The sequence below is a fragment of the Microtus oregoni genome, unplaced genomic scaffold (assembly GCF_018167655.1).
Source record: "Microtus oregoni isolate MIOR12 unplaced genomic scaffold, Mior012 000001F_ref0000356, whole genome shotgun sequence".
In the NCBI taxonomy this organism is placed as follows: Eukaryota; Metazoa; Chordata; class Mammalia; order Rodentia; family Cricetidae; genus Microtus; species Microtus oregoni.
The window spans coordinates 86,665,212-86,684,400 of NW_024543060.1; positions in this window are offsets into that span (position 1 = coordinate 86,665,212).

Here is a 19,189-nt window from a genome sequence, read left to right on the forward strand (position 1 = left end):
TAAAAAAGAAAAAAGAATGTCTTATAAAATATTTTACATTTAATCAAGCAAGCTTATTTATACAGATTGAATCACAGAACGGTCAAAGAAAGAACAGAGCAAATACATTAGTGTTAAGAAACAGTCAGATGAAATACAGAATATGGAATATTCTAGGAAGTATCAAGTTTGGCTTCATAAATAGTCAATATCAACAAATAAAGAGATATCGGATTAGATTTAGGTTTGGGTTCTAAGAGTTGTGCCAGGGATTATTGGAAACTTTAAAATGTGTGTTAGTTAATCACATCACAGGGTAGCTTCTGCTGTGTAGGGCATGATAAGGCTGTGGTGGGAACATGCACCATTCTGAATTATTAGGGTAAACTGAGGCAATGTGTGTAGCTTTGTGATACTTTAACAGAAAATAAATATTTATTTTAATAAACATTTAACAGAAATAAATATTTGTCATTTATATATTGTAAACTCTGTCTCTCTCTCTGTCTCTCTTTCTCTCTCTGTCTCTCTCTGTCTCTCTCTCTCTGTCTGTCTCTCTCTCTCTCTCTCTCTCTCTCTCTCTCTCTGTATGCACACACATACAGAGTCATGGTTACTCTACATGTGTATATGTGTGGAGGCCGGAGGTTGGCATCAGTTGTCTTCCTTTATTGTTGAACTCCACCTTATTTTTTGATACACTGAACTTGACATATTCCATTTTTATTGACTCAGTTGTTGGTGGGTCCCTAGAAACCTTACAGGTATACACCGCCATCCTTGTCTTTTACTTGAGCCTTGGGGATCTGAACTTAGGTCCTCATGCTTGTACAGCAAGAATTTACCCCTTGAGCCATGGCCCTGATCCCGTAAGATTAAAGCGTCACACAGAACTCCAGTTTGAACATGAACAATTAACCTCCAGCATCGCCGCATGAGGAAGCTGGTTGCCATTCAAGCAGCACTTAATGAGATGTGTATCTGCAAACACCAGACTCAGGCTTGGCTCAGGGAGGTGCTGACACTCGAGTCAAGGGCAGCAGACCTGCTATCACACATCTCATATGGGCGGCTGATGCTCCTGGTCTGGAGAGAAGTCCAGAGCTCTTGCCCAAAGACACGGGTTAGCTTTCCTCTGTGAGATTATCTTGCCTGCGTGGTATGGTTGTCTCTCCTATTTACTTGCTGCGTTTGTGATACAGGTACAGGTAGAGTATAATTTAACGTGTGTGTATGTGCGGGGGTGCACTTGTATATAGATGAGCTTGTAGAGGCCACAGAGCAATGCTGAGTGTCGTCCTCCTGAACCGCCCCATGCTCTTTTGAAGCAGAGTCTCTCATTGGCCTAGAGCTCACCAATTAGGTTTAACTGGCTGGCCAGTAAGCCCCCATGCTCCTCCTGTCTCTGCTTCCTCAGTGCTGGGGTTCCAAGCCCTTGCCACCTTCCCAGCACCTTTTCATGAATTCTGGGAATGCAACTCAATTCCTCATGCTTGTGAGGCCAGCACTTTACTAACTGAGCCATTTTCCCAGCTCCATAATATGATTTTTTTTAAATTGGAAACTATCACTGTTCATATGAGATCAGCATTGTTTAACTGGGTATCCCTCATCAGTTCATACCATTGAGCCCCGTCTTGATGTTCTATTCTCATAAACCTCTTTATGTCTACTGTATCTGTCTACTTCTCATTCTGTCTTCTTTTGTCTGGAAACCCAAATATTCTGACTCTAGAGGAAGGGATGGATCTGAGCAATGTGACCACATTCCACATCATAGAAGTTTCCTGAGACATGAGTAGATTCAGGCAGGGCAGAAGCTTATTCAATTTTAAAAGACCGTCCTTGAGAAAAGAGCATATAAAGTGAGTCGTTAAAAACTGCATTCAAAAATGAATGTTTATTTTGAATTGGAAAAGATATCACAACTAACCCGATAATCTGCCTAGGTCCATAAACTTGATCCAGTAAGATAATGGAATTAAATTTCAAGAATCAATAACACCTAAACTACTTTCCCCACAAATGTGTATTTTGGCTGCATTCTGTAAGTCTTTGTCTAATAATAATTTAAGGATATTACTGTATATGGAGATAATAAAGAGACAATCCCACCGTCCCTTTACAGTGGCCAGTGGTGGCCATCATAGACAAACTTCACCTCATTTGAAAAGACAGTGAGTGGTCAGGCCCTGTACATCACTGGGCATAAGCAAAGTCTTCTTCCCCAGGCAAGCTGTAGGAGCTCGGGTTTCCAGTTTTCATGGGCAACAGCTAATCTCACATTCTCTTTGAGTTGACAACGTTCATTAGCCAGTGTTTTCATCAATGTCCTTATCATTTTTTTTGTCAGCCCTGCAATCTCACATCACTATTCCGAGCGTGTCAGTACAGCAAGGCCAGCCTTAGATCGGGACAGCTACCCATCATCATTTTCGAAGGCCCAGGAACACCAGCAAGCTAGAGAGACGCATCTTATTTGACATAAACTACAGGTCTCCTCAGCTCAACTTCCCTTCTGTGGGATCTTAGGAGTAACCCTAACTAACGTGATGCTACCGGCTCAGGGAAAGGCAGAAGGGAGAAAAGCAGTTGTGGAGAAAGGACATGGTTCTTCAGATTTTATAAAAAGATAAAGATATCAGTAGACTGTCAGAGCCTCGATCTTGGGTGCGCATGCAAGTTAATGTCTTTGTGTTAAACTATCCAGCATTCTGGTAAACCAATCAGAGCTTGAGATCAACTCTCCACTCCACTCCACCAATACCTCCGTTAGAGTGGTATGCTTACAATGTGCTTCCGTTAGTAGGTGAGACTTACTAAGGTCACAGTTAATTTCTTTGAAGTATTTTATATAGTGATACACGTAACTGAAGAGCCTCAAATAAATTAAGCCACGAATACATTTTTTTCTCAAACATCATTACTCGAACATCTCTCTATGTAACTCCTGTAGCCCGGAAGCCTCTTCTGTGGTTTTTCAAGGCTGGCTGCACACTAGATCTCCTGGAGTACCTGCAGAAATACAGTGATGGGGATGACATGTTCAGTGGCATTTTTAAAATGCTCTCCAGGTGAGGCTAACGCTCAGCCAGAAATTGATAGCCATTGCGCTAATGGTTGAAATTCTTTTTTTTTCTTCTGTTTTGCTTGAATGTCAAAATATTGTTTTAACACTCCCCCAGCTCTTTGGAATGAAATATAAAAATGGAAGATTTGGGAAAGGTAGCACCCACGTACAACTCAGTAGGTATTGTGTGAAATCTACCTAGTTTATTAACTAACTAGAAAGGTAAAAATTCCTGGCGAATGCAGTGCCCTCGTGTGCTGACGGGGTGAGATAGGAGGTGGATGACATGAACAGCTTCTAATTAAGAATAAAATTAATCCCCCCCCCCAAGCCTCTGTTGTACTTGAAGGCAAATGCAATTTTGGTCACATAATAAAGGGTACCATGAAGGGGTCAGCTACAAAGGATATTTCGAGCAGGAAAACGTCCATCGTAATAAATCCATTCCAACTCATCAAACACCCAGGCATCCTTTGCTGTGGCTCAGGTAACCTTTGAGTTAAGCAGAACAGCCACTTGGCTGTAGCTCTCATCCATCCAGGTTGATCAGGCACCACAAACCATAAATACTAGAGTGTCCAATCTGTCATGCACACTGCCTCGATATGATTTCTCTTCAAACGATCTGGAAGATAAAGCAGGTAGTTTCTTTTTCTTTATGACGATGAAAAAAATTAGAATTAGTAACTTTTTCCTAAGTAAAACATTTAATCCTCCCGAGATGATTTTTCATCTGAGCCAAGACTTAATTTGATCCTTTCAGAGATAGTTCGCTTCTTCAGATGCATAAATTTCGCATGCCACCCTTTTATTGTTATTTTACTCAAAACTTTAAGGTGCTTAGTCATTGCATACGGACATTAAAAACAACATGACAGGCGGTATATTGTCAATCTGAACATCTTCCCTCCCCCTCCTTCTCCCCTCACACACACAAAATTTTTTTTAATACCACACCTACAAGTGGAAAATTCCGATTTGTGGTTACGTGTTAAGGTCAAAGCAGACACACACTAAAAATATTATAAAATATTCTCTATAACCTGTTTGTGTAAGGGTACATGAAACACAATTTTGTGTTGAGATTTGGGTCCTGCCTCAAACCATCATGTTTTCTTTGTGCAAAAATCAGAAAGTCCCAAACACTTGTGGTCCCAAGCACTGTAGACAAAAGGTCTTCCACCCATGTGTTTATGAATGTGCACAGCCCTTTCAGTCCTGCCCAGGAGTCACATCCTGACAGAGAGGACCTGCCTCCCATGTGACACTGGCCTGTGATGGCCTGATTTTGTGGCTTACTGTTGAGAAGGTTAGCTCCTGGGGGATTTGCAAGTCCTTTCTGGCTCAAAAAGGATTTATAACACGGTAGCAGGCAACAACAACATAAAGAATGTCAAACTGAAATAAAATGTCTGGGAAAAAGGCCAGAATTAGATACCTGAAACAAAGTGTATCTTTCTCTTTGCTTCTCTCAGAATTAGTTGGGAAGAGGTAGGGAGTCTTAAAGCTGTACCAACAGTGGCTCCCATCAAGTATATATTCTTTGGAGCAGATAATAGGGCTGCAGAGTGTGTTCTGAGCCTGTCAAGAGGGAATAGCTCCTCATTCAGCAGCATGGAGCATTTGTGGAAGCCAGGAAGAGAAGGACTTGACTCTCAAGTAAGAGGAACTTTAGTTCCTCCTCACAAAGGCTTTCTTGGTGCTTACTAAATTGTTTTGAACTTGCTGGTTACTTGGATTTGGGCTAGGGGAAGTCAGGCTCTCAACTTCTCCATTACGGTGTTTGTTCCTAAAACATAGCATGTCAGGCTTAAACTTGAAATTCTAGAAGGTGTTACCCTCTAACTTTCAGAATCAACTGTGTGGAATGCCTTTATCTCCATTTTTATTCTGTCCTTCCTCGATATATTAAACTACTGATAGTACACACACACACACACACACACACACACACACACCACACATTGAGAGCATATACACACGCGCGTACACATATTTAGAGAGAAAGAGAGTGAGATTGTGAAAGAGAGAGTTGGTTCTTAGGTTCATCTGTTTTTACTCCCAATCCACTTATCAAACTGTTTCTTCACCTTCATAGGAATTCTGCTTAGATGTCTCCCTTTGAAGTTTCCTCTGAATTTGAGCTGGCAAAGTTAATCATACTTCTATCAGGAAGTCTCCTGAATTTCTAAGACTTTTTAAACTCCCCATAAGTTTAGTACTCTGTTTCACTATTTATTTTGCTACCACGAAGTTCCAGCTTTTTGGGTACAGGGGCCATCTGGTTTGAAGGGGATGCCTGTGGCATAAACTATAGATAGATCAAAATGAGGATATCAATAATTTGTTCAACTCCACAGAAAAAGCTAAAGTTGGTTTCTTCTGTCATTTATTCTCTGTTACACTGTGTGAGCAGCAAGATCAGGCAGGGGCACCCACCCCCCCTTTTTTTTTATAAGTCCAATAGCTTATATCAGTTTTTCTTAGATGCACATAAAGCTATATCTATTGTCATTCAACTATAAGAACTAATTGAGTATGCTGATCATTGCTTTTTTTTCAAATTATTCCCTAGAAAGATAGCTTGCTTAGAAAGATTATTGAGACTCTAGTGGGTCAAAAAGAACCAAAGATTATTTTCCATTCATCACATAGAAACAACCAACAACCAAATTCTTATCCCCTTGGTCCCTGATTTGCTGTAGTGTCCTTTACACACACACACACACACACACACACACACACACACACACACGAAAAAACATTCTGGAACCTAGAAGATTAAAACACATCTTACATCTTTCTCCTGCTTCTCTTTGTACACTCCACGCATCCTCATCTATCATGTATCCGTGTAACTACCATGAGTTCTTTATGATGGAAACCCTATATACAGTTGCTTTGATTGACAACCCTGGCTGGCCCATCCCTTCCCGTCACCCCACTAGGAAGCCAACCTTCCATACTCCTACATTTCTAGCTGAAAACTACCTAAAGGCCCCTGCTGACATTAACACAGAACAGAGCGCTGAGCCTGCTGAGCCCTGTCCAAATTCTGGGCCACGATTTGTGCAATAGCAGACTGGTTTGTAGCTAACTGGAAGCCAGGCTCCCCTGTGCTTCCACCTATTACCATTGCCCTTCCCGTGCAGCTGTGCAGAGGATTTCTCCTGCGAGATTTGGATTCTGTTGTTAGTGCACTTCAACGTCTGTCTTCTCCCCATTCCTTCCTCATCAACCCGATTCGTCCACACGTTCCGGCTTCTCTGGTCTGGTGATTCGTTCTTTTTCCCCTATCTCACCCCACTCCCGCTCCTGCTGTGTCGTTCTGACAAACATCAGCAAATCTTCTCTCCTTCCTTCTCGAGAAAACACTAAAGAATCTTCCAGAGGCTTCAGTGTCGATAGGTATTTGAAATGGTAATAAAATAATATTGGAAACTTCCTATTGCTAGAGAACTTTAAAAAATAATAAGCAACATATTTCCTCTACCTGCTGGATGAAGGATATGAATATTATTTATCTCCGAATCAGAGGATTTGAATTAGGTCACTTCCTATAAGTCTTTTGTTCCAGAAGAGTCTATGATAGATTCAGATACCACCACGCTTATGCCTGAAATTTGTGAGTTGTTAAATTATTGATTGCATAATTTTAGTAGAGGTAAATAATTTCTTGAGTCATGTTTTTTATATACAATCAAGTAATTTTATCTTTGGGACATATTTGGTTTTTAAATGAACTGTAAATATGGATTTTTTTTCTAACCTTAACCAATATTTATCACTATATTGATTTCTAGTATTTTATAGTCCACTCTTTTTTTGTATATATTCTCAAGGTTAATCTTAAATTTTTTCACTTTTGGCAGATTTAATTGTTGTTTAACGTAATTATTTTAAACTGCCTTGTATATAAAATATATAGAGAGAAATTTATGTTTTTCTTTGTGACTAACCTGCATACTTCAGAAATCAGTATTTTGTTTTTTCTAAATCATGGCTAGATGGCTTACTCAGAAGGCAGATGTAGGTATTCTTTCTTCTTTGAGGCTCTTCTCCTCAGTCCAGAGAGAAGAAGCAGTGTGGTCAGTTACAAGAGCCCAGTAGCCTCCATGTTGAACTTTAATGCATATTCAACTATACAAGTCAAACAGGCTTTGGCCAAAAGCAACCAAAATCCAAAACACTTTGTATTCCCCCATCAAACACAATGGAAGCAGAGGGTTCGGTGTGATGCACTAACCACAGAGTACAGCGGGTCTATATTCTACAGCCGCGGAGTCAGATCCAGGGCACTGTGTCCTCCAAGGCCAGGCATTCACATTACTGCTTCTCAATAGTCTGACCTTTGATGACATTTGGTGGCTGAAACGGAAATAACTCACAACTACATAGTTCTTATTTTACAGTCGGATTCAAGAGGAGTTCGGAATTGAGTTGGAACAGACTCACAGTAAGACTCTCTTGTCTTTCCACATCATGAGGGGAAAAGTCAGGGTCACAGTGTGTCTCAGAGTCCAGCAGACACATGGGGACCGTGCTCAGGTAGCAATGTGCAGCAGAGTTCAGAGTCAGAGAAAAGCCTCGAGGATTAGACTCTTAGAAACAGTAGGAAGAATATGGATTTCGCCTTAAGAGTGTGGCCCAAGCTGAGAAGAGGGGGTGTAAGAGAGGGTTCACGAGAATTAGCTTGGATTTGTGAAAGACTATAAACAAGAGAGTTTAAGAAAGTCAGAAATTGGTTTCTCAGTAAGGTCGGAAGTTGGGCCCCAGAGTTCTACAGGGTGTCACAGTATCAGGAGCTGTAGGCAGACTTTTTTGTCCCTCCAGCCAATCCCCACATAACCACACAGAGGCTTAATATTAATTATAAATGCCTGGCTGATAGCTTAGGCTTGTGTTTTAGCTAGCTCTTATAATTTACATTAACCCATTTCTATTCATCTCCCTGCTGCCCCGAGGCTTGTTTACCACCCCTATGTACTTTTCATCCTGCTAGTTCTGCATCTTAGGGTATCTCCTCAAACTCTTGTGCTGCAGGAACTCCTTCCTCTCCTTCAGCCAATAGCCTTTGAGATACCAGCCCACTGGGGCGTGGTCTCTTTCGCTTGTAAAAGCAGCGGCAGCCCTCCTTTTGCTCTCTTGCTTCAGACTCCCGTAGGGATGGACGACTAGACTCCTTTCCTGGTCGTGTAGTGGGCTGTTGTCTAGAATGGCGTTCTGTAAGTTTTTTTTCCCTCAAATAAATAACCCTTTTGTCAATAATAATTCCAAACTGGTGTGGGATTGTTTCACGCATTACTCTTCTCTCCAGCATTCTTTCTGCCCTGAAAATCCTGCCTAGCCATTGGCCAATCAGCTTTTTTATTAACAGTGAGAGCAACATGTGTTCTTAGTGTGCAGAAAGATTAGTATCACATGTACTCACTTTATCTAAGCTGCAGTCAAGTCTAATGGCTGCACCAGTGCCAACCACTAAGTCTACATTCTCATGAGCAGGAAGGACTGGAAGAAAGGATGTAATTCCTCTCAGTCCGTGTGTGGTAGCCATAGATTCCACTTATGTTCTAGATCTGGATCTGCGCGAAAGTCTTAAAACATGGTTGGTCACCTTCCTGTGTCCTTTTTATGTGCCTAGGTAAATGTGGTGAAAGACACACCTTTAAATAGCAAAGGGAATGACTGCCAGGAGACAGACAGACACTCACATATGTATGCAAGCGCATATGTGTGCATGTGTGTTTCCATGTGCATTTGTGTCCATGCATATGTGTATGGCCATGCATGTGCTTAAAAGGCGGAAGAAGAGGTCAAGGTTTAGTAGAAAGATATGGAAGAATATACTTTGAAAAAAAAAGGCTGTGCAAAATGGAGCTGTTCTAAGGCATGTGCATGCATATGTGTGTGTGTACATGATGGTATGTATGTATATATGTATAATTATTGGCTATGTGTTTGATGTTTTAAAAACTAGCTGGGGTTTACAGCCCATTGACAGGTATACACATGTTCAATGGAATTGATCACATCTTCCTTTGTATTCCCATAATGATTTATACTAATATTACAAAACTCTATTTTTGGTAATAGTGTTGGCCTCTCTCTAGATGATACCTTCTTGAGACTACTATCTGCACGGTATCAGGAGAGGGGAAATTTATTCTCAAATCTAGTTGCTCCCTCTATGTGGAGAAAAATCTGTCAGTCATCATTGTGGAATCTCTTTGTCTTGGGGAGAAGTTGAGGAGGAGTGACTGAACTGAGAGATATCAGGTTGATGAGGAATAGTATAAGCTTGCAAGATGTATCTCAAATCCCGCGTGATTATCCTGCTCCTAGGTGCCAGGTAACTACACTTTGGAGCATGAATCAGCCTCATTGCAAGGACGAGAGGCTGAGGAAAACCCTGAAATCCGTAGGTCTGATGCTAGGTTAGGGAAGAAGGAGCTGGATATGTGCATAACTCTATCCCTGCTTGTTCTTTTCTTTTAGAATTTGGCTTTGGAGCTTGTGCTATGGGCCGTTACATGCTGTGTGGTCAGTTTTACAACTCCTAGGACAGAGCTGTTGTAATTTGGAATCAGCGAGGTTGTGTGGAAACTCCCCTTAAGTCTGGCACTCAGCTTGAGGAAATTCCTTTACTTAAATACAAGAATTAATGTTATATACTATCACTTACATATTTACCTGTTTACTTTTTGAGGCAGGGTCTTGCTATCCAACATAGATTGACCTTGAATTTACCATTTTCCTGTCTCAGCCTCTTTCATGCTGGTACTAGGATCCAAATGTAGAAACATCTGGATTCCTGTAACAGTTTTAAGAAAAAAATGAAAAGTTTAATTTCATTTTTTTCTCCTTTGATTTTTTTTTTTTTTTTTTTTTTTTTTCGAGACAGGGTTTCTCTGTGGTTTTGGAGCCTATCCTGGAACTAGCTCTTGTAGACCAGGCTGGTCTCGAACTCACAGAGATCCGCCTGCCTCTGCCTCCCGAGTGCTGGGATTAAAGGCGTGCGCCACCACCGCCCGGCTTTTCTCCTTTGTTTTATGTCTTACCTGAGTCAGAATTTGGCTGAAATGAGATGTTCAAATGTATAAAGAATCCCCAAATACTAAAATTATCTGTCTTTTTGTGTCTTTCTGTTTGTCTGTCTAACTCTCTACTCTCTATCATCTGTTTATCTACCTATCTATCTATCTATCTATCCATCTATTGAGATATCAATTTAATACAGAGTGAATAAATACATGGATATTGACCTTGTGATTGACATTCACAACTTTCAGAGCTTTAACTTCTAGAAAATAGTATGTTAGATAAATTCTTGGATATATCAAGGGGAAGAACAATGAAACATGAAACCCAATTCAGTTGGCTATAATCAGGAGAATATTTTAATTTTTTTTTTTTTTAATATTTATTTATTTATTTATTTATTAAGTATACAATATTCTGTCTGTGTGTGTTCCTGCAGGCCAGGAGAGGGCACCAGACCTCATTACAGATGGTTGTGAGCCACCATGTGGTTGCTGGGAATTGAACTCAGGACCTTTGGAAGAGCAGGCAATGCTCCTAACCGCTGAGCCATCTCTCCAGGAGAATATTTTAATTCAGTGGGTGGGCCAGAACACTCCCCTGTGGCTTCCAGCCATGGAAAGGTATATCTGATAGATACCCACTGTAGAAACTTTTCTCACATAGCTACCTTGATTCCACATGAGAAATCACTCTGGTTGATTCACCTGGGACTTTATTCTGTCCGGAAATGGGAAACGAGGCTTTGTAGACACCTCAATTATGTCATAAGGGGATGAAGGAGCTGAAAGTTGTGAAAAATAGTAAACATGAAGGTGTGGTAGAATGCGGATCAGGCTTAAACATCAAGATTAATGTTCTAGAAGCCAGTTCAGGTAGAAGACTGGAAGCCCTTCTTTACCTGGATTTCAGCTAGCAGAGGGTGTGTATGTGTGTTTGTGTGTGTGTGTGTGTGTGTGTGTGTGTGTTTGGGGGTTCCCATGGAAGTGTGTGCGTGCATGTGTTCATGTGTATATATGTGCGTGCCCGTGTGTGTGTGCGTGTGCATGTGTGTATGTGTGTGTGTGTGTGTAATACAAAATGCTAACAGCAGAGACAGGGACTATAAAGGGCTAGCCGAACTCTACAGTTTATAAATGGACCATAGCGAAGGAAGACTTGGATCCACGTTTTGTCTCAGTTTCATGGCCGAATGCAGGTGTGGTCAAGATTTGTTTGTATTTCACTTAGTGCTAAATGTGACATTGTGGGTCAGCCTAGAGTGTTCCCCTATAAACAAAATATCACAATAATTAGCATTAAGAAGGATTGTATTCATAGAACACTATTAGTTTTGAGATAGATTAGGTGCTCTTCTTTAGATTGTAAAAAGAAAGAATCCTTCATTTGTGGCTCCTGTCTCCTTTATCTGTTGAATAGAATGTTGTAACACAAAAGTGCTCAATAAATATGTCCAGCTGGTGACAGGCTTGGGCATAAAAGCAAAATGGCACTCAAAATTGCTCAAGGAAGTTGGTACTGGTTAGATTTTTTTAAAGGCCACTGTGGCATAATTTGGAAAAATCTCCAGTTTCCCTTAAATGATGATGAAATACTCCCAGCACCATTCCCGTAATGTCTCTGAGTGTCTAGAATAAAAGTGAATTAGCGGGCCAGTCCAAGGGACTTAACAGAGCTTTGTCATGACAGGCTACAGGGTGACATAAATCTGAAAAGTCTCTTTGAGGGATCTTGGCTATTGATAAGCTTTTCTATGCTTTTCAGAAACGGCACAGGTAGACCCGTATTAACTTGTGAAAACATAGATTACTTTGTCTCCTCTGGCCTATTATCACTGACTTGGGGGCTTTATCAATGTCTTTTTCCTGAGACTCAAGCTTGAAGGCTTTATGAACAATGGCCAGGCTTTGAGGCCTGCTACAACATCCCTTCCATGGATCTGGTAACACATAAAACATGGTTCCTTAACAAAGTGACCTCTTTTGAGCATCTTTGAGCAAAAAGGAATCTTTGCTTTTCCAAAGTGATATTAATGAACATAGGGAGGGAGTTGGTGATGAAATGGTCCTAAAGTCTGACGGTCTTTGCTGAAGGTTAGAACGAGAGACGCCATTTAAATGAAGGAAGAAATCCTGGCAGATTTCAAAGTTGTATCTAGACATTGCTTGATGACTATGCAAAGGCATGAAGTTGCTTCATTGGTGGTTTCTGGATGGGCTTTCATAAGTGAGCATAAAGTAGTTGAAGCAGTCAGTGATTTGTGAGTGTGTGTGGTGGCTGAGGACAGAAGGGATATATTGTTTTTTCTAGTGATCTGTAATCTACCAGCTAGTACAGAACCAGTTATTAGTAGTTCTCTGGGAGTGCAGCATTGCCGTGTATGCCTTCGTTTTTCACATTTCCAGATTCTAGTCTCTTGATCTGATTCATTTTTACCTCTAATCAGAATGTTTCCTACTCTCTTCCAGCCCTGACACATGCTTTCCAAGCCCACTGGGGATGCTAGAAAAATGAATAGATTCCTCAATTGCAGGCTGTTCATCGGCTAGCCCTATGGTTACTTTTTGTTTTACATTTTAGATTTTTACTTTCCAAATTCTCTTTCACAGTCCTCTTAATAGAAGCCTTGCAGTCTAAGTCCGGGCTAGTAGCATATTTTAGCTGTCCTCGGTACTTTTCAGAACACAAGATCTCTGTTCCTTAAACTCTATTTGATGCAAACTTAGGCTAGTGACTATCTGGCATGCACATATTCCTATTTAGTGTTTATAAAAGAAAACATGCTGACCAATTCTCGAAACTGAAGCCCAGAACAACTTCCAACTATGATGCTCTTCTGCTGTGTTTTCCTTAAGCGTTTTGAGACAACCTTTGCTTCTGTAAAACAGGAAATCTTTATAATGGTCTTACTGTATTTGAAACTCCGTACAGTCTTTGAAACATCACACATACAAGAGAGGATGCTTTTTTCTAGATGAACCCTTTCTCCTTTTCTTTCTTCCCCGGTACTAGAGCTGTGTCTGGATTCAATCTGAGAGTAAAGTTTGCAGCCTTTCTTACTCCTAAGTAAGATCGTGTAAGAATCTTTAGCCCTAGACTTCAACTTGTTCTATTTTCCTTCCTTCCTTTTTTCCTTCCCTCCTCCCTCCCTCCCTCCCACCCTCCCTCCCTTCCTTCCTTCTTTTTCATTCCTCTTACCTTTCTTCCTTCCTTTCTCTTTCCCTGCCCACCCCACGGTGCGTGGTCTTCCTGTACATTGTGCTAGTGCAAGTGCCCACATGTAGAGGCTAGAGTAAGGACTTCGAGGGTCTTTCTCCATTGCTCTCCACTTTGTTCCTTTGACTCAGGGCTCCATACAGAAATGGGAGCTTGTCATTTTCCTCGGCTGGCTGACCAGTGATCTCTCAACATGTGCCTGTCTCTATCCCTCAACACTGGGATTACAGGCATGGACCATAACTCCTGACTTTTCATCTATGTGCTTGGATTTTAACTCAGGTCCTTATGCTTGTAAAGCAAGCACTTTTTCCCCCACTGAGTAATCTCCCACCTCCACAGCTTGTCCCTTCTCTGATGCGCTGAAAGGGTTTCGGCAGAGTATTCTCAGAGGTTGGCTTATCAAACTCATTTCCTGACTCGAAGTAGGAAGACACCTGTCCTGGGCCCTGAGTGATTGTGAAGAACAGATCTCTATTTGCTGTAGACCTTTGAACTTTTAGGCCCATCTGTAACATCATAATAGTATGCCATGACAGACATCTGAGCCCAGGTTGAGGGTATGATAGAGGTTCATAGAGGAAGAGAATAGAAAGGGATCCTGAAGGTCATCTTGGACTAAAAGTAATGTTTGCAGGAAAATGGCTTTACTTGGCTACAAAACACATTAGTTACAGAATTGGAATAAAATCCCAACTTCATCATGCAACCCAATGTCTTTGTCTATATAAAGTGAGGATAACACACGTAGAATCTCATACCTAGAAGATGGCTCACACAGAACCCATGGACAGATTCTGTAAATGGCATGTAGGCTTTTTATAACCCATGATAGAAATGGCAAGCCTGAGCAGTCAATGGAATTTTACCTAGGTGTCTGATAGGATGAGCTTTAAGGGCTTTCGCCCACCATCCTTGAGCTGAAAGGGTCTGAGTGACAAACATCATCATAAATGGAGGTCCACTTGGATCCACTGAGCAGCCGTAGGGGGAAGTGGGCAATCTGGCAGTGGAGCTGGGGATATTTCTGCCAAGGAGCTTTTGTGCTCAAAAAGATTGATCTAAAATGGCTTCTTGAAACATAACCCAACAAGAGAGAGACAAGATTATGTTTTTAGCATTTGAACCAGAACATGCTCGCTCCACTTTAAAAGGTCTTATGGGACTGAAAAAGCCCAGGGAAACAGAAGCTGCTGTTCTCATTAAAGGGGAGAGGTATTTTTATTCGTTGTTTTTATTCACATCAGTTAATTTAACATGCCTTGAAGGGGCCTCTTCCACCGCCGCTGTATTAAAGCAGCAGCTTATTCACTGATTATAAACAAACATTAGTCAAGTTTACTTGCAAAAGTTGGTGCGTGGATAAAAAGCCAAAGAATTACCTCCTACCTGACAGATGGGATGTGTCCCAAAGGTGTCTTCCAGCCTGATGACAATATGCCATGCAAGAAACTTGGAATGGAATTCAAATTCTTTAATGGTAATTTATAATTCTCCCTAGACTCTGGTCTGCGCATACTCTCCTCTCTTGGGTCCCTTATCTCCTCCCTTTGCCTTGCGTTTGAGATACCTACATAATCTCTACTCTTCTCTGCCACAGCCTAGTCCATGATGCAAAATGCTCTTCATGATGTCCACAGGGCCAGCACTGTCTCTTCTTGGATTCTAACTTTAAATATTACTTCTTTTCATATGTCTCCCCTGACTACCTCTAGAAGGTTTCACTCCATTCCACCCCCTTTCAAATCATTTCCAGAAATTACCCCGTGTTTTATTTATGTCCGTTTATTTTCTGATTAGAAATAATCTATCAGATAGCAACAGAATTGTTTCATGACCTATTACGATGCCAAAGGGGACAAGGTTCAACCTAGGAATCAGCTGGAAGCTCCATGTGGAAGATGGGCTGCAACTTAGATAGGAAGAAAATAAAATTGAGAGGTTGGTTGCTCATAGAGGATGGGACTAGAAATCTGGATAAGGTTTCTTTTCGGTGGTTTGATTGGACCCAAATATAAAGGTCAATCTTATATGCAAAGGTCAACGAAGTCCAGGGACTGAAAAGCCATGACGTCAGTGTTGAAGAAGGGGCCAGATGGTTCAGAAAGTAAAGTGTTTATTGAACAAGCACAATGACCAAATTCAGTCCCTAAAACATATGTATAAAAGCTGACCATGGTAAAAACATTTGTAATCCATGCCTGGGGGAAATGGAGACAGGCTGGTCTCTGGGGTTCACAGGTCAGTCAGCCCAGTGGAATTGGTGAGTTCCATACCACAGTGGAAGACCCAGGAAAAGACATCTGACGTTGAGATTGACCTCTGGCCTCTACACATATACTTAGAAATGTGTGAAAACATGTATATATATAAACACATGAAAGAGCAAACCCATATTTAAACAGTTAAAGGAAAGAAGCAGAGCTTCAGACAGATGTGTGGGAAATGTTGTCCACATACAGTTGTTAGGTTGTGCCAGCACACCCCTGGGTTGTCAGGTTTTAGATCATGTCCCATCTCCAAAGACCTGGGTGACCAGAGGTGGGGGTTGACTCCCCTGGCCCAGTAACTCCATCTGCTTTGGGTCAAATGGATGCAAGAAGGATTCTTTCTTTTCAATGGTATGATCTCTCCCACCCCTCCATTCAACTCTCCTCTCTGTACATACCTTAGCAAATGTGCTAGCTGGCCCTGGCAGTGGATTTCCTTGCTTGGTCTAGACCTTAAGCGACCTTTCTAGCTTCCCTCATTTTGACTGTCCCATGTCCCAGTCATACACGGAAACCTTCTCCAAGGTTTATTGCTTCCTACAGGTTTCCTCCTTTGTCTTCCTAAAGAAGAACTCAATTCCACCTTCTTATCTCGTAGACGGCTCTCTAAAGTCAACTCTCTTTTGAGCCTGCTTTCTGTAATGGCAGATGGAGCCTTCTGGAATCCTGTGTTTATCGGGAACATTGTTGGGAGGGCCGCAAGATATAGTCACTTGGTACCAACTTCATTTCAGTTAAAAAAAAAAAAAAGATCCTGCACCTCTTTGCTAGTCTAAGGAAACAAGGACCTACTGACAGGTAATGGAGCCAATTCTTGGCAAGAAGCAACTTGCAACAAGATGAACTCTGATATCTAGCATGTCCTACCTTGTGGAAAACAAACACTGTTAATAATACAAATAGGCTTCCATTATCAGAATAAACTGTGCAATAAAATATGCGGCTCTAATGGCAAGTTCACAAGAGATAAACAGATGATAAATGGTGTAAACTTGAATCATCTTACTTAGCTTCTATGTTAATATGTATAAAGTGAATGAAGCCATATATTTAGATGCAAAGCGCTATATTGTCCTAAATATATTTGCTAAAATAGAAGGCATAAACTGTAGGCAAATTTAGTAATGCCTAATGTTATGCATGAATGTTTAGTTGTGATTAAATGTGAACGGTTGCTCCTTTTAAGGTAAAGGTCTCTGTCTGTGTGATTAATCAAACTGAACTGAAAGTGCAGACAGCTCACGCCATGCCTAGTTATCAGAATGATTGATTTCAGTCTGTGCTTCTAGGTGAAAAAATATCTGTTAATAACCCCAGCAGCCAAGCCCCTAACGTCAGCTCTGGCTCAATGACAGTGCACATCCTGCATGATTGGGCTCATTTTCAGGTAGAGGGGTCTACACAATGATCCATTGGTTCTCGGAATTAGAACATGAAGAACACTGACATAGATTTATGCAAGAGTTATGACTGCAAAGTGCATTTCATCAGCGAGGAGCTCAAAATTGCTGCTGTTGTAGCTGTCATAGGCTTCTTATTTTCCTTGGTTTGTGTGTAGGCAAGACTGTCAAGGCTTTATCAGACAAACTGGTATTTTTGTGTACCGCAGCTCTCTGCTTGCTGATGACAGCCAGCCTCTGAACCAAGTTGTTATTAAGTTTTTAGCTCTAAGATAGTACTTTACCAACTTGGCTGAATTACACTTGATCATAAATACCTTAATGTTTTACGGGCATAAAAGGTTCAGAATAAAATAGGAAAACATCTCTATGCTAAGTTCTCTGCATGGTGGATAGCTCATCCTCACTGTGGAGGAAAATGGTGTCAGATTCTGACTTCTTGGTGATGTTTCTTCTGCAGTGAAGTTTCTTCTGGTAATGAAGTCTTGGGAAGGGCTCACAGAAACCTTTGCGTATGCAATGTTAATGTTTCTTCCACCCTGAAACCCTGCGATTCCAGGCCAAGCTACTATACCCTCTGATTCGCTTCCAAACCTGCTCCCTTTTGCCAAGGAACTTTATTCTCTTCCCCAGGTATCAGAAGCTCATGTCTGGAAGCAAGCTGGTTCAGAATGCATAAGGCAGGGATGGGGTGCTAGGAAGATGTCTCATTCTGTGAAGCGCTTGCCGTACAAACACGGATCTGTGTTCAATCCCCGGGAGCCACATAAAAATTTGGGTGTGGTTTTAGTGCACATGGGCAATCCTGGCATTGAAGCGACATACACAGGTGGATCTCTGGGCCTACATGGCCGGCCAGGCTAGCCTAATTGATGAGTTCTCAAGAAACCAAGATTGGCAACACCTGAGAAACAAGAATGGCGTCCAAAGTTGATCTCTGATCGCCATCTAACCCTCTCACATGTATCTAGGCATACACACACACACACACACACACACACACACACACACCTAAGGGAATTTGTCAGGGACTACATTTTACCCACAATTGTGCTTTTTACTCCCAAAAGCCAGGAGGAAAAAAAAACCAGAATAATAATCGATGCAAATTTTGGCAGGAGAGCATCTGCATCTTTTGTATGATGGTGCAGCATACCAAACATGTTCTACCTCTAAGGGAGGGCATGCAATACCAGCAGTTTACCTGGGCTTTCAATTATCAGGTTATAATATGAAGCATGAGACAGTATATGAAGTTGAGGGACATGCCAACCCTAAAACATGATAGCAAAGATATACCAGGTTAGATTACTTTATTTCATTTTAATTGTATTGCTTGTTGAATGAATGAAGTATTGCATTCAGCAACCCCTTTTAGGAGATTCCATGCAATAAAACAGTAGCAACAATGACCCTATTTATAGAGTACTTGTGGCAGGCCAGGTATTGTGTGAGACACAGCTAAGAATATAATTAGAGTGCACACATTTCTTTGGTAGATAGCCAGATGGTATAGACTAGAGCAAGACCAACGGAGTAAATGAGCATTCCAGAAGAAACCCACACCTAATTTGCAAACTCCTTCCAGATTGCACCTGGCTTGACTCCTAACTAGCTCACGAGGATTCTAAGCTATTTCTTAGGGGCTGCAATGGTCACTAGTCACACATCATGGTGAAATATAAATTAGTTAAGATTTGTTATTCCAGTCACATTCAGAAGTGCTCATAGTCATGTATGATCAGGGGCTATCCAATCATCCGAACACATGGAGAATGTTCCCCAGAGGACACTGTATTGGGCAGCACCGCTTCCTGATAAACCCTGCAAAGACCCCAGAGTTTGGACCCCCCATCCCAATCTACAAAGTGCAGAAAATAAGTGTTCAATCAAGCGGGTACTACAAGAGTCTGGGGAAAACAATTAGAAAGGAATCAAAGAAGCCCCAACTGCACCCCGTAGATGCGTTTAATGGCCTCGGATCCTCTTCAGCGACTCGATAGTGGATGAAAGTAGGCAGGTTAAGAGGGAGGGGTGTCAATCACCATTCCCATTACTGTCTACTTCCCTTGGGGCAGGCCAGGGAACCTTAGGAGTTGCAGCAGGAGGAAAGACAAAGAGTGGCAAGCAAGTCATGGTGGGGATGGTTCTGGAATCCTGAATCCTGTCTTCAAATGTTAGACACAACGTGATTTGAAAATTCCTTAAATGCCTCT